We start from the raw sequence: 9,479 nt of genomic DNA, 5'->3' as shown, positions 1-9,479 counted from the left end.
CTGGAGGCCCCCGCAATCAGGGAGAAGCAGCCACATAAACAGGCACTGTATAGGGCCGTCCGCAGGGGGCCTCTAGAGGACCCACTTCAGGAACAAGCGGTGGCCGATTAGAGAGCCAGGACTGATGCGAGCACGCTGACTGGGAGCTGCGGTGATGGCAGAAATACTGGGAGCTGCGGTGATGGCACTTTCAGTTTGCCCCTTATTATATGCATACAGAGCGTGCCGGTTACTATTTAAAACGGCGCGCTGTGTGCAGCTTTTGAGAAGATACGCTATTAGTGTAGCGGGAGCGATGCAAAATGCGCAGCAGGCTTCCCCGTTTTTAGCGTTTTAAATAGTAACCGGCACGCTCTGTATGCATATAATGACAGCCTGAGAGACGGGAGTCTGCGCTTGTTGGTCGTTCCTGGGATCAGGTGAGTATTAAAGGGTTATTAAACCCTCCGGCTTTTTTGCATATATAAGGCTAGCAAGCAGTAGGCTAGCAAAAAGTTAGAAAAAAAAACGCTTTAACAGCGATTTAAAGTTACCCCGTCTTTGCCGCGCGCTCCCGTCCGAAAATCTGAAACTGCTCAGGCGGCCGCAAAGCATCTTGGGGCGGGCGCATGCGCATTTCGGATTTTCGTCCGCGGGACGAGGAGAGACACAAGGTAAGTCAGATGAAAACCTCAGGAAAGAAGATCGGATTAAGAGACATCAGTTAAGGTAAGTGCTGACATTTACATTGGGGGGAGGGGGAAACAATTGACTTTAATGTCACTTTAACCACTTCCGGGCCACAGTACGTCTATAGACCGCAGCCTGCCTGCAGAAGTGGTTAAAACAAGAACACGTCTGCTTTGGCAGCCGTTCTCTTGTTACTGCTTTTAACAGCAGGCGATTGCTGTGTAACTTACAATCGATCTGGTGTCTGAACAGCCTCTGGATCGTTTGTACCGTGTGGTGCCCCCCCCCGCATCGGCCACTGGGTCTCCCCGCAATGATCAGAGAGAGATTCAAAGACCCCTGATGCCTCCATAAAGAGGACCTGTCACACTCTATCTGCTATTACACAGGGTGCTTGTTAGTCCCCTATATAATACCAAAAGGGTTAGTGTACAAAAAAAAGTGTTTAAAAATTAAAGTAATGTTTAAGTCCCCCGCCCCCCAGATACACACGCGTCGGAGCGCCTACGTGCGGAAAACGACAATTGTGCTGCACATGTTACATGTCGCCTCGAACGTCGCAGTGAGAGCAATAATGAAATTTTTCTGCCGATACAGCAACGCATCCCTGCTTTCTTTCCTCCCCGCTGGGCGCTGCTCTGTGTCCCAGCGGGGAGGATAGAAAGTGAAAACTGGCCGAGCGCTGCAGGAGGAGAGCGCTGTGTTTGTGGTTTGCACCAGGGCCCTTTGTTCCTTAGGTCCGCCACTGGTTTTTGGATGTCTACACAAGGGATCAAATACTTGAAATGCATCTATAATGGTATATGGGAAGATTTTTATTTATATGAATGGTCTGGTGACAGACTCTCTTGACAGGAGACCTGGGAGGAGGGTATATAATTTTTGCACCTTTGAACATGCTAGTTTCCCGGCTGCCATGCTAACCTAGTGCTATTACTTTCTGACACTGACAATACACATCAAGTCTCAGCTGTAAGTCAGCACAGGCCACCACCTCTGCAGATGCAGAATGCACCACAGAGGGGACCAGAAGCTGCAACCTAAAGAAGCCTGTCAAGGCCAACGGCTGCTTACCACCATGAGGCTCATGGATCTTCTGCCAAAGTAAACAGGTCCTCGTTCTTTGTCAGCGGTTAATCGCACAGCGTGACATACAGATGGCCGTTGGAGGAAAAATGTACTGCACTGCATGGAGATAGTTCTTAAACTTTATAATCCGAGGACCCAAATAAATGTCTTACCGTACTGGGACTCAGAAGGAGAATTATTACCAAAATGTCAACCTAATTCCCTTTGCCCCCCCCACATTGTATATACCTTAGTCCCCCATAAGTGAACTGTACTGTCAAGTTTATTCATTTTGCAGGTTGTAAGAGGGGTGGTGGTGGTGTCATGGCAGGAATATTTGTTACATTCTAATCCCATAGAAATGAATGCAATGTAAGGCTACACATAAGAGCGCAGCAGTAAATGGTTTGAAACAAAGATAAAGTGCTCTGTATCACTTGTCACTGGTTTTGCACTTGAACAAGCTACGTTTACTACACAGCCATGAGGTGACCCATCATAGACAAGTCACCGATCCAATGTGGGTCCCAAACCATACTGCCCTATTGTAAGCGATTTGAAAGCCGCTGAAAAGATTGATGCAAACATTACAATCAGGGCCGGATTTCCCACAAGGCCACCAAGGCCCGGCCTTGGGGCAGCAGCGAGTAGAGGGGCAGCAGAAGTGTAGAATTCCTATCGCCCGACACCCGGGACATGCAGTTCCGGGCGACAGATTGGTAGTTTTTTTCTACATTTAGTCCTGCTTCGGGCAAGCAGGGCTGACTGTAGAACAGGGAAGCTGCAGATCATTTTGTACAAGTTATCTCGGTGATGCCGAGATCACTTGTAATTAGCCTGCTTGTCCATCCTCCCCTGCCACCCCACCTCCATGGTCTGCCCCCACCTCTGGCTGCCTTTCCCCGCAGGCCGCCTCCCACCCTGCCATGGTTTTCGGGGTCCCGGGGTTTCGGGGACCACGGCAAGGTAGTTCAGGAAGGAGAGCGGGGTGTAGAGCGTTCAATAAAGAGAACCTGTCACCTCCAAATGCTATCACACAGGGCTTGTTAGCTCCTGTGTGATAGCAATTAACTTAAGTGAAAACATTTTTAAAAATTAAAAAAGTAACAGATGATAAGAAATAATTTAAAAAGTAATAAAAAATTTAGAATTTTTTTTTTTTAAACCACCCCTGCCACTTACCCCGGGGGGTTGGCGGGAGGGGGGGCACATCGAGCAACCTGGCCTTGGGGAGGCAGAGAGAGTAAATCCGGCCCTGATTACAATAATATAAATCCAAACATGTATGGCTGAAAGAACTCCGGAGAAGGAAAACCTTTCCGCTTGCCACGAGTCTATTTCTTGACGGTAAGGGTTAAAGTAATATAAAAGTCAAAATGTTTTTAAGCTATATCAAATGTTGACAAAATCCACTTACAATGGATGCTGCTCCTTCATGGTTGAACGTTTGAAAAAGGAAACATAATAAAGTGGCTGAAGTAAGCTGTCAAATATTTACTCTGAAAACATGGTGGAATTTGATAGCTACAAATAATATACACATATTGGAGATTGCTTGCAAACTTATGTAGAAGTAATGCAGACGACATGCCTATATCTTCAATAATGTAGCTGTTCCCTTTAATGCAATGCTCTCCTTAATAATTTAGATGGATCAAGACCTTGGAGGATAAACGGTGAATGGAACTTTCCTTCCCGACATTAGCAGAAAGCATGACATGTGCACAGTGCAAGTTATCTAGTTCTGTAGAAGACGGAGGACATTTGACAAACCAGCTGCTGACAAGTCTGAAGTATTCCCATCTCAACACAATACAACTTTCAGGGAGCAGGGATTGTAGTCCACATACATGATTTCTTTTATTAAGCCCTGATGAAGGAGGTGTGTTTGAAACCCCCAAAACATGTGTTGGCTACTCTACTTGAATGTCCCCTAACCCTAATAAAATAGATCTAAATATATTTGGACTATTTTATTTGTGTGGCACTTCAATTTCTCCACTTACTGTTCACGGTCAAGCCATGGACACCGTGGAGATCTTTTGGACTGAGATAACTGCCTAGCCATTAGCCAAATTTCCCATATTCATACATTACTGTTGAATGAGAAACACCAAGAGAATAACCATATGGGTCTAGCGCTTTCTTTGCACACTTCCAAATATCTTTTTATGACTAATGGGAGCAGTAAGTGCCCATAAAGAGTGGTAAGCAATGGGCGTAGCAGCCCATGTGGCTGCTATGGGGCCTGGGGTAGAAGGGGGCCCCATTAGAGAGGCTGTTAGGAAAACGAAACTGTGAAGTTTCTAGTATATAAGGGCTGAATTAAGAACTAAGTATGTTTCCTAATCACAGACCCCCCTCTGTGCAGTATGACGCATTTGCTTGGTTTCTTAGCAGTGTAGATTTATTGCCCTGTGAACTTCTGGTATAGACTGGAATTAATTCCATATGCCTAATGCAGTCACAAGTCCCAGAGTTTCCCCTCTGCTATAAAAAGAAAAGGGCAACTGAGGTTTGTAGTTCTATAGGAAGTTTATATTAGGGTTATAGAGTAAGTGTGTGCAAGAGCATTAAATATTTTGGCATAACAATATAATGATGATGATGATTATTAATATTGCTACTATGACTATAAGATGATTTCATAGCACTGGTGCCTAGTAGTGTACTGACTATGCTGACAGCTCTCCTGCTGCCTTTTCTTGATTTTAGCATATTTTCTGTTAAAGGAGAACTATGAGATGAGTGCTTTTCACTCACCTCATAGTTCTAGCCGACCTGTGACAATGAGACTGTCACAGGTCGGCTCAGTAGATCGGGAGGTGAGCGAACACATAACGGTGTTCGCTCACCTCTCGATCCTGTCACGGCTCTCTGCCGTGACAGGGGAGGGGCTGGATTCCCCCCGCTCCGATCCGCCAGCGCTGACTGGCGGAACGGACCGGGGAGGGGGCGGGTACAGCTGGCTCTGCCTCTAGATAGGCAGAGCCAGCTGTCAGTCTTTCTTTGCACACTTCCAAATATCTTTTTATGACTAATGGGAGCAGTAAGTGCCCATAAAGAGTGGTAAGCAATGGGCGTAGCAGCCCATGTGGCTGCTATGGGGCCTGGGGTAGAAGGGGGCCCCATTAGAGAGGCTGTTAGGAAAACGAAACTGTGAAGTTTCTAGTATATAAGGGCTGAATTAAGAACTAAGTATGTTTCCTAATCACAGACCCCCCTCTGTGCAGTATGACGCATTTGCTTGGTTTCTTAGCAGTGTAGATTTATTGCCCTGTGAACTTCTGGTATAGACTGGAATTAATTCCATATGCCTAATGCAGTCACAAGTCCCAGAGTTTCCCCTCTGCTATAAAAAGAAAAGGGCAACTGAGGTTTGTAGTTCTATAGGAAGTTTATATTAGGGTTATAGAGTAAGTGTGTGCAAGAGCATTAAATATTTTGGCATAACAATATAATGATGATGATGATTATTAATATTGCTACTATGACTATAAGATGATTTCATAGCACTGGTGCCTAGTAGTGTACTGACTATGCTGACAGCTCTCCTGCTGCCTTTTCTTGATTTTAGCATATTTTCTGTTAAAGGAGAACTATGAGATGAGTGCTTTTCACTCACCTCATAGTTCTAGCCGACCTGTGACAATGAGACTGTCACAGGTCGGCTCAGTAGATCGGGAGGTGAGCGAACACATAACGGTGTTCGCTCACCTCTCGATCCTGTCACGGCTCTCTGCCGTGACAGGGGAGGGGCTGGATTCCCCCCGCTCCGATCCGCCAGCGCTGACTGGCGGAACGGACCGGGGAGGGGGCGGGTACAGCTGGCTCTGCCTCTAGATAGGCAGAGCCAGCTGTCAGTCACGCAGCTGGGCGGATCCCGGCACAATTGTAGGGATCCGATTCAGGTGCGGCGTCTCAGTATACCGCGAGCTGTAGCTTGCGGTATACTGAGCCTAGGGTGACGGGAGGACGCTAGTTTGTGTCCTCCCGTTACCCTAAGGAGAACTATGGGGGAAAACCTTAACCCCATAGTTCTCCTTTAAGATCAAGGACATGTATTAATTGTAACACTGCCAGCTGCTCCAGAGAGAGTTCGCTGGGGGACCCCATCAGAATTTTGCTATGGGGCCTCATGACTTGTAGATACGTCCTGCTGTTTATGCATCACTGCGTCTATTGTTATTGCCAGTCCCTCTTTCTGAAACTTTATAGATAGAATAGTCTTTCCACATCTGTAACACATATAGCAGTTACCCAAAGTACTCACAGGAAGTGTAAAGGTGGCCATACACTCTACAACCATCGCAAGACTTTAGTCTTGCGATGGTTGTAAAGGGATTAAAAAAACGTACGATCTGCCTATCTTGGACAGGCAGATCGCACTCTCGATCATCGCAAGCCCGCCCCCCTGAGGGGCGGGCTTCCGATGACCGCAATGCTGAACGGGCAGTGTGCGCGTGCGCACACCGGCCCGTTCAGCATTTATCTTCCGAGCACCGTTCTAACCAGCCGAGAATCGTACGATTCCCGGCTGGTTTTCGAACATGCTGGTTCGACAGAAGACGTGCGACCGTACAGTAGAAACGGTCGCACGTCTCCGTTCACACTGCTCGATTATCGTACGAAAACCCGATCGCATACGATTATCGTACGATAATCGTGCAGTGTATGGGCACCTTTAGAGAAGCATTGCATAAGTATTGGGGAAGGAGTTTTAGTGTTTTCCCAGCTTTTTAAAGCATGTATTACTTATAAAATATAAGCACGTATAAACTACTTCCTGCATTCTTCCTTTGAAAAGAAGGGGTGAAGTACTTACAAATTTGCATATTATTAGGCTCACAAAGGCACCTGAAATGATTTCTGAAGGCTCTAGGTAAGCTTTTGAAACACTTTTTGAACATCTTGAAAATGCTACGAGCATGTAAAGGATAATTCCTTCTGGCTTTGTTTCCTATTAAAGAAGAACTCCGGGCAAACTTTTCTTAACCCCTGCGGTGGCTGCAAGTGTTAAAAGAGAACTATGGGGTAAGTGTTTTTCCCCATAGTTCTCTTTAGGATCACGGGAGGACATATACGCTGCAGCCGGGATGGATCCCAATAATACTGTCGAGAACCACCCAGCGGGCAGCGGGCTCTGCCTATCCAGAGGCAGAGCCAGAGCCAGCTGTGCCCGCCCCCTCCCCTGTTTGTTCCTCTACTCAGCACTGGAGAATCGAAGAGGGGAGGGGGAATCCCTGCGGGGAGCAGTGGCTGACAGCCACCGCTCACTGCAGGGAGACGATCGGGAAGTGAGCGGATCGGCTGTATGTTTCTGCTAACTTCCCAATCGATAGAGCCGACCTGTGACAGCTTCTTTGTCACAGGTCGGCTCTAACTCTGAGGATGAGTGGAAATCGCTCACCACATAGTTCTCCTTTAAGTGCTCTTTTTTTTAGGTGCCAAAATAAAAAAAAGTTATACTTACCTGATCCTTGACCTGGCTGGCTCTTAGACTGGTCCTTCCAGCCTCTCTCCCGCTCCACTCCGGCTGTCTGAGATCCTGTGAGTAATCATGTCCAATACACAGTGTATAGGATGTGAGGACGCCGAGGGACATACAATCGCATATATATCACATATACCAAAATGAGTGCTTAACCCTTGCAGTGCAGGGGTAGCCCCACTGCAAGGGTTAAGAAAAGTTTTTCCCTGAGTCCTTGTTTAAACCCATATTTAGGGTTTAAACCTACAGACCTGGGGCTGGGGGGGGGGAATAGTCTGCATTGTACCCATGATCTAATGATCTAATGATCACAGTTGAGATTCTTTGCAGGCTCCAATGCAAAAAATATATTCCTTTTTGCAAAAGGTGGAATATGACTTCAGAGGTTGAATATAACGTGCATGTGTACTGCAACCATTTTCTGAACTCAGGGGAGATACATAATTGCATGTTTTACATTCTCTCTCTTTAAGAGTGAAAAAAAAAACAAGAATTCCTGGAATGGCGGATAGGCATATTACACATGGGAGTGCGAGCGGTGGTGTAGCATACTGTACTATTGAGGAGCAGTTTAAAAGAAAAAAAAATCAAGTTAATGAACTATGTTTGATTTCTAAGTGTGTTACTTTTATCAACACTGCATTTGTTTTTTGGTAAATAAGAGCTTTACTGTAATTATAAGGGTACAACACTATGTTTTTTAGTCTAAGAGGGTGGAAGAGGCAGAACCGGGAGCTAATCAGGCCTGCAGCATGCAAATGGGCTGACAAAGAACATGATGATAAGAGAGCAGAGGGATGACCTCATCCGCCTACTGCTGCTTCTTCACCGTCCAGTTAGTAGGTTGGGGGTGGAGAGATGACACCACTGTATCCCTTTTACAGTCTAAGGCTGGCCATACACTCAGGCTAGGTTTACACCAGATGCAGTGCGTTCCGGCCCGATTCTGGGCAGAACGCACTGCATCGAATTGCGGCCGCTCACTTTTTGGTGGGGCAGGTAGGGTTGCCACCTTTTCTTCTAACGAAACCCGAACACTCTAGCAACGCACTGAAATTTTTTTGGGGAGAATGAGTGGTGGCTTATTCATATAAAATAGCGCCGTCCATTCATATGTAAATATCACAGTTTAGACTATTTTCAGTGGGGGGCCAGTTGCCCCTATCTTAATTTTGGTTGCCCCTGTCTGCATGACATCTTGTGTCCGGGTTTCAGCTGCCATGAAACCCGGACACAGCATTCAAAACCCGAACTGTCAGGGTGAATCCTGGACAGGTGGCAACCCTAGGGGCAGGAGGGGGTGTGGTAAGCCATTGAAATGCGATCGGCCACACGGGATCGCAAGGCACATTGTGTCTGCGGTCCGGTGCAATCAAAATGCTGCATTGCGGCTGGAGGGCGTGGCTACGGTGCCATTCATTTCAATGGCCCGCCACGCCCCCTCCTGCCCCACAAAAAAGTGAGCCGGCCGCAATTCGATGCAGTGCGTTCTGCCCAGAATCGGGCCGGAACGCACTGCATCTGGTGTGAACCTAGCCTTATAGTTTTTCTCGTTCATCCTTGCGGGCCGAACAGGAAAAAAATACTCTCCATTCAGTGTGGAAGGGGAACCCCCCAACCGGGCTATTGTGTACTCCAACTTGATTGGCTGTAGTCACTATATGACAATGAGTTTTTAGACTGGCTCCTTTGATAAAAGTCAACAAAGTTTCATTTTTCAAATGGCTGGAGGGGTCCCAACTGGGCCACACACTGGTCACATTTCAACCAAATGGGCCCCACAATGCTTGAATTTCAACTGACTGGGCCACATACTGGACCAATTTCTGCCAACTTGGCCACACACTGGTAAAATTTCAGCCGACTAGGCCACACAATGGTCACATTTTGGCTGACTGGGCAACACATTGTTCGAATTATGGCCAACTTAACAGTCTAGTGATGTAAGATGTCTGCCTTTGCAGAACTGTGTAAATCTAAGGACTGGATGGACAGAAATACAAATACAGTATTTTGCCCAGTAAACCAGCTACCATAGGTATATAGTGCATGCCTGGAGTTCAGCTTTAACTATGATATGCTGAAGAAGAGTAGCTACAGAACAGCCCAGTAGAACATTGTTAGTAAGGATGGGCTAACCTCTTAAAGTATACCCAACAAAAGAATGCAAAATGATTGCGTGGATACAATGTGTGTGCTTTGAGGTTCTGGGTTGTACCTTCAACCTTCTTCAAGTTTGCCTGGAGACCCC

At 46.6% G+C, this 9,479-nt stretch overlaps 1 protein-coding gene across 2 annotated transcripts in view; it reads right to left on the bottom strand.

Annotated features, from left to right (window-relative positions):
* The window catches only part of CKB (creatine kinase B), a 31,399-nt gene that overhangs the window by 18,653 nt on the left and 3,267 nt on the right, over positions 1-9,479 (bottom strand). The gene's annotated exons all lie outside the window — the stretch shown is intronic.

This window comes from Nanorana parkeri, unplaced genomic scaffold (genome assembly GCF_000935625.1).
Source record: "Nanorana parkeri isolate BGI_ZX_2015 unplaced genomic scaffold, ASM93562v1 scaffold12, whole genome shotgun sequence".
NCBI lineage: Eukaryota > Metazoa > Chordata > Amphibia > Anura > Dicroglossidae > Nanorana > Nanorana parkeri.
This window is presented reverse-complemented; position numbering and strand designations above follow the sequence as displayed.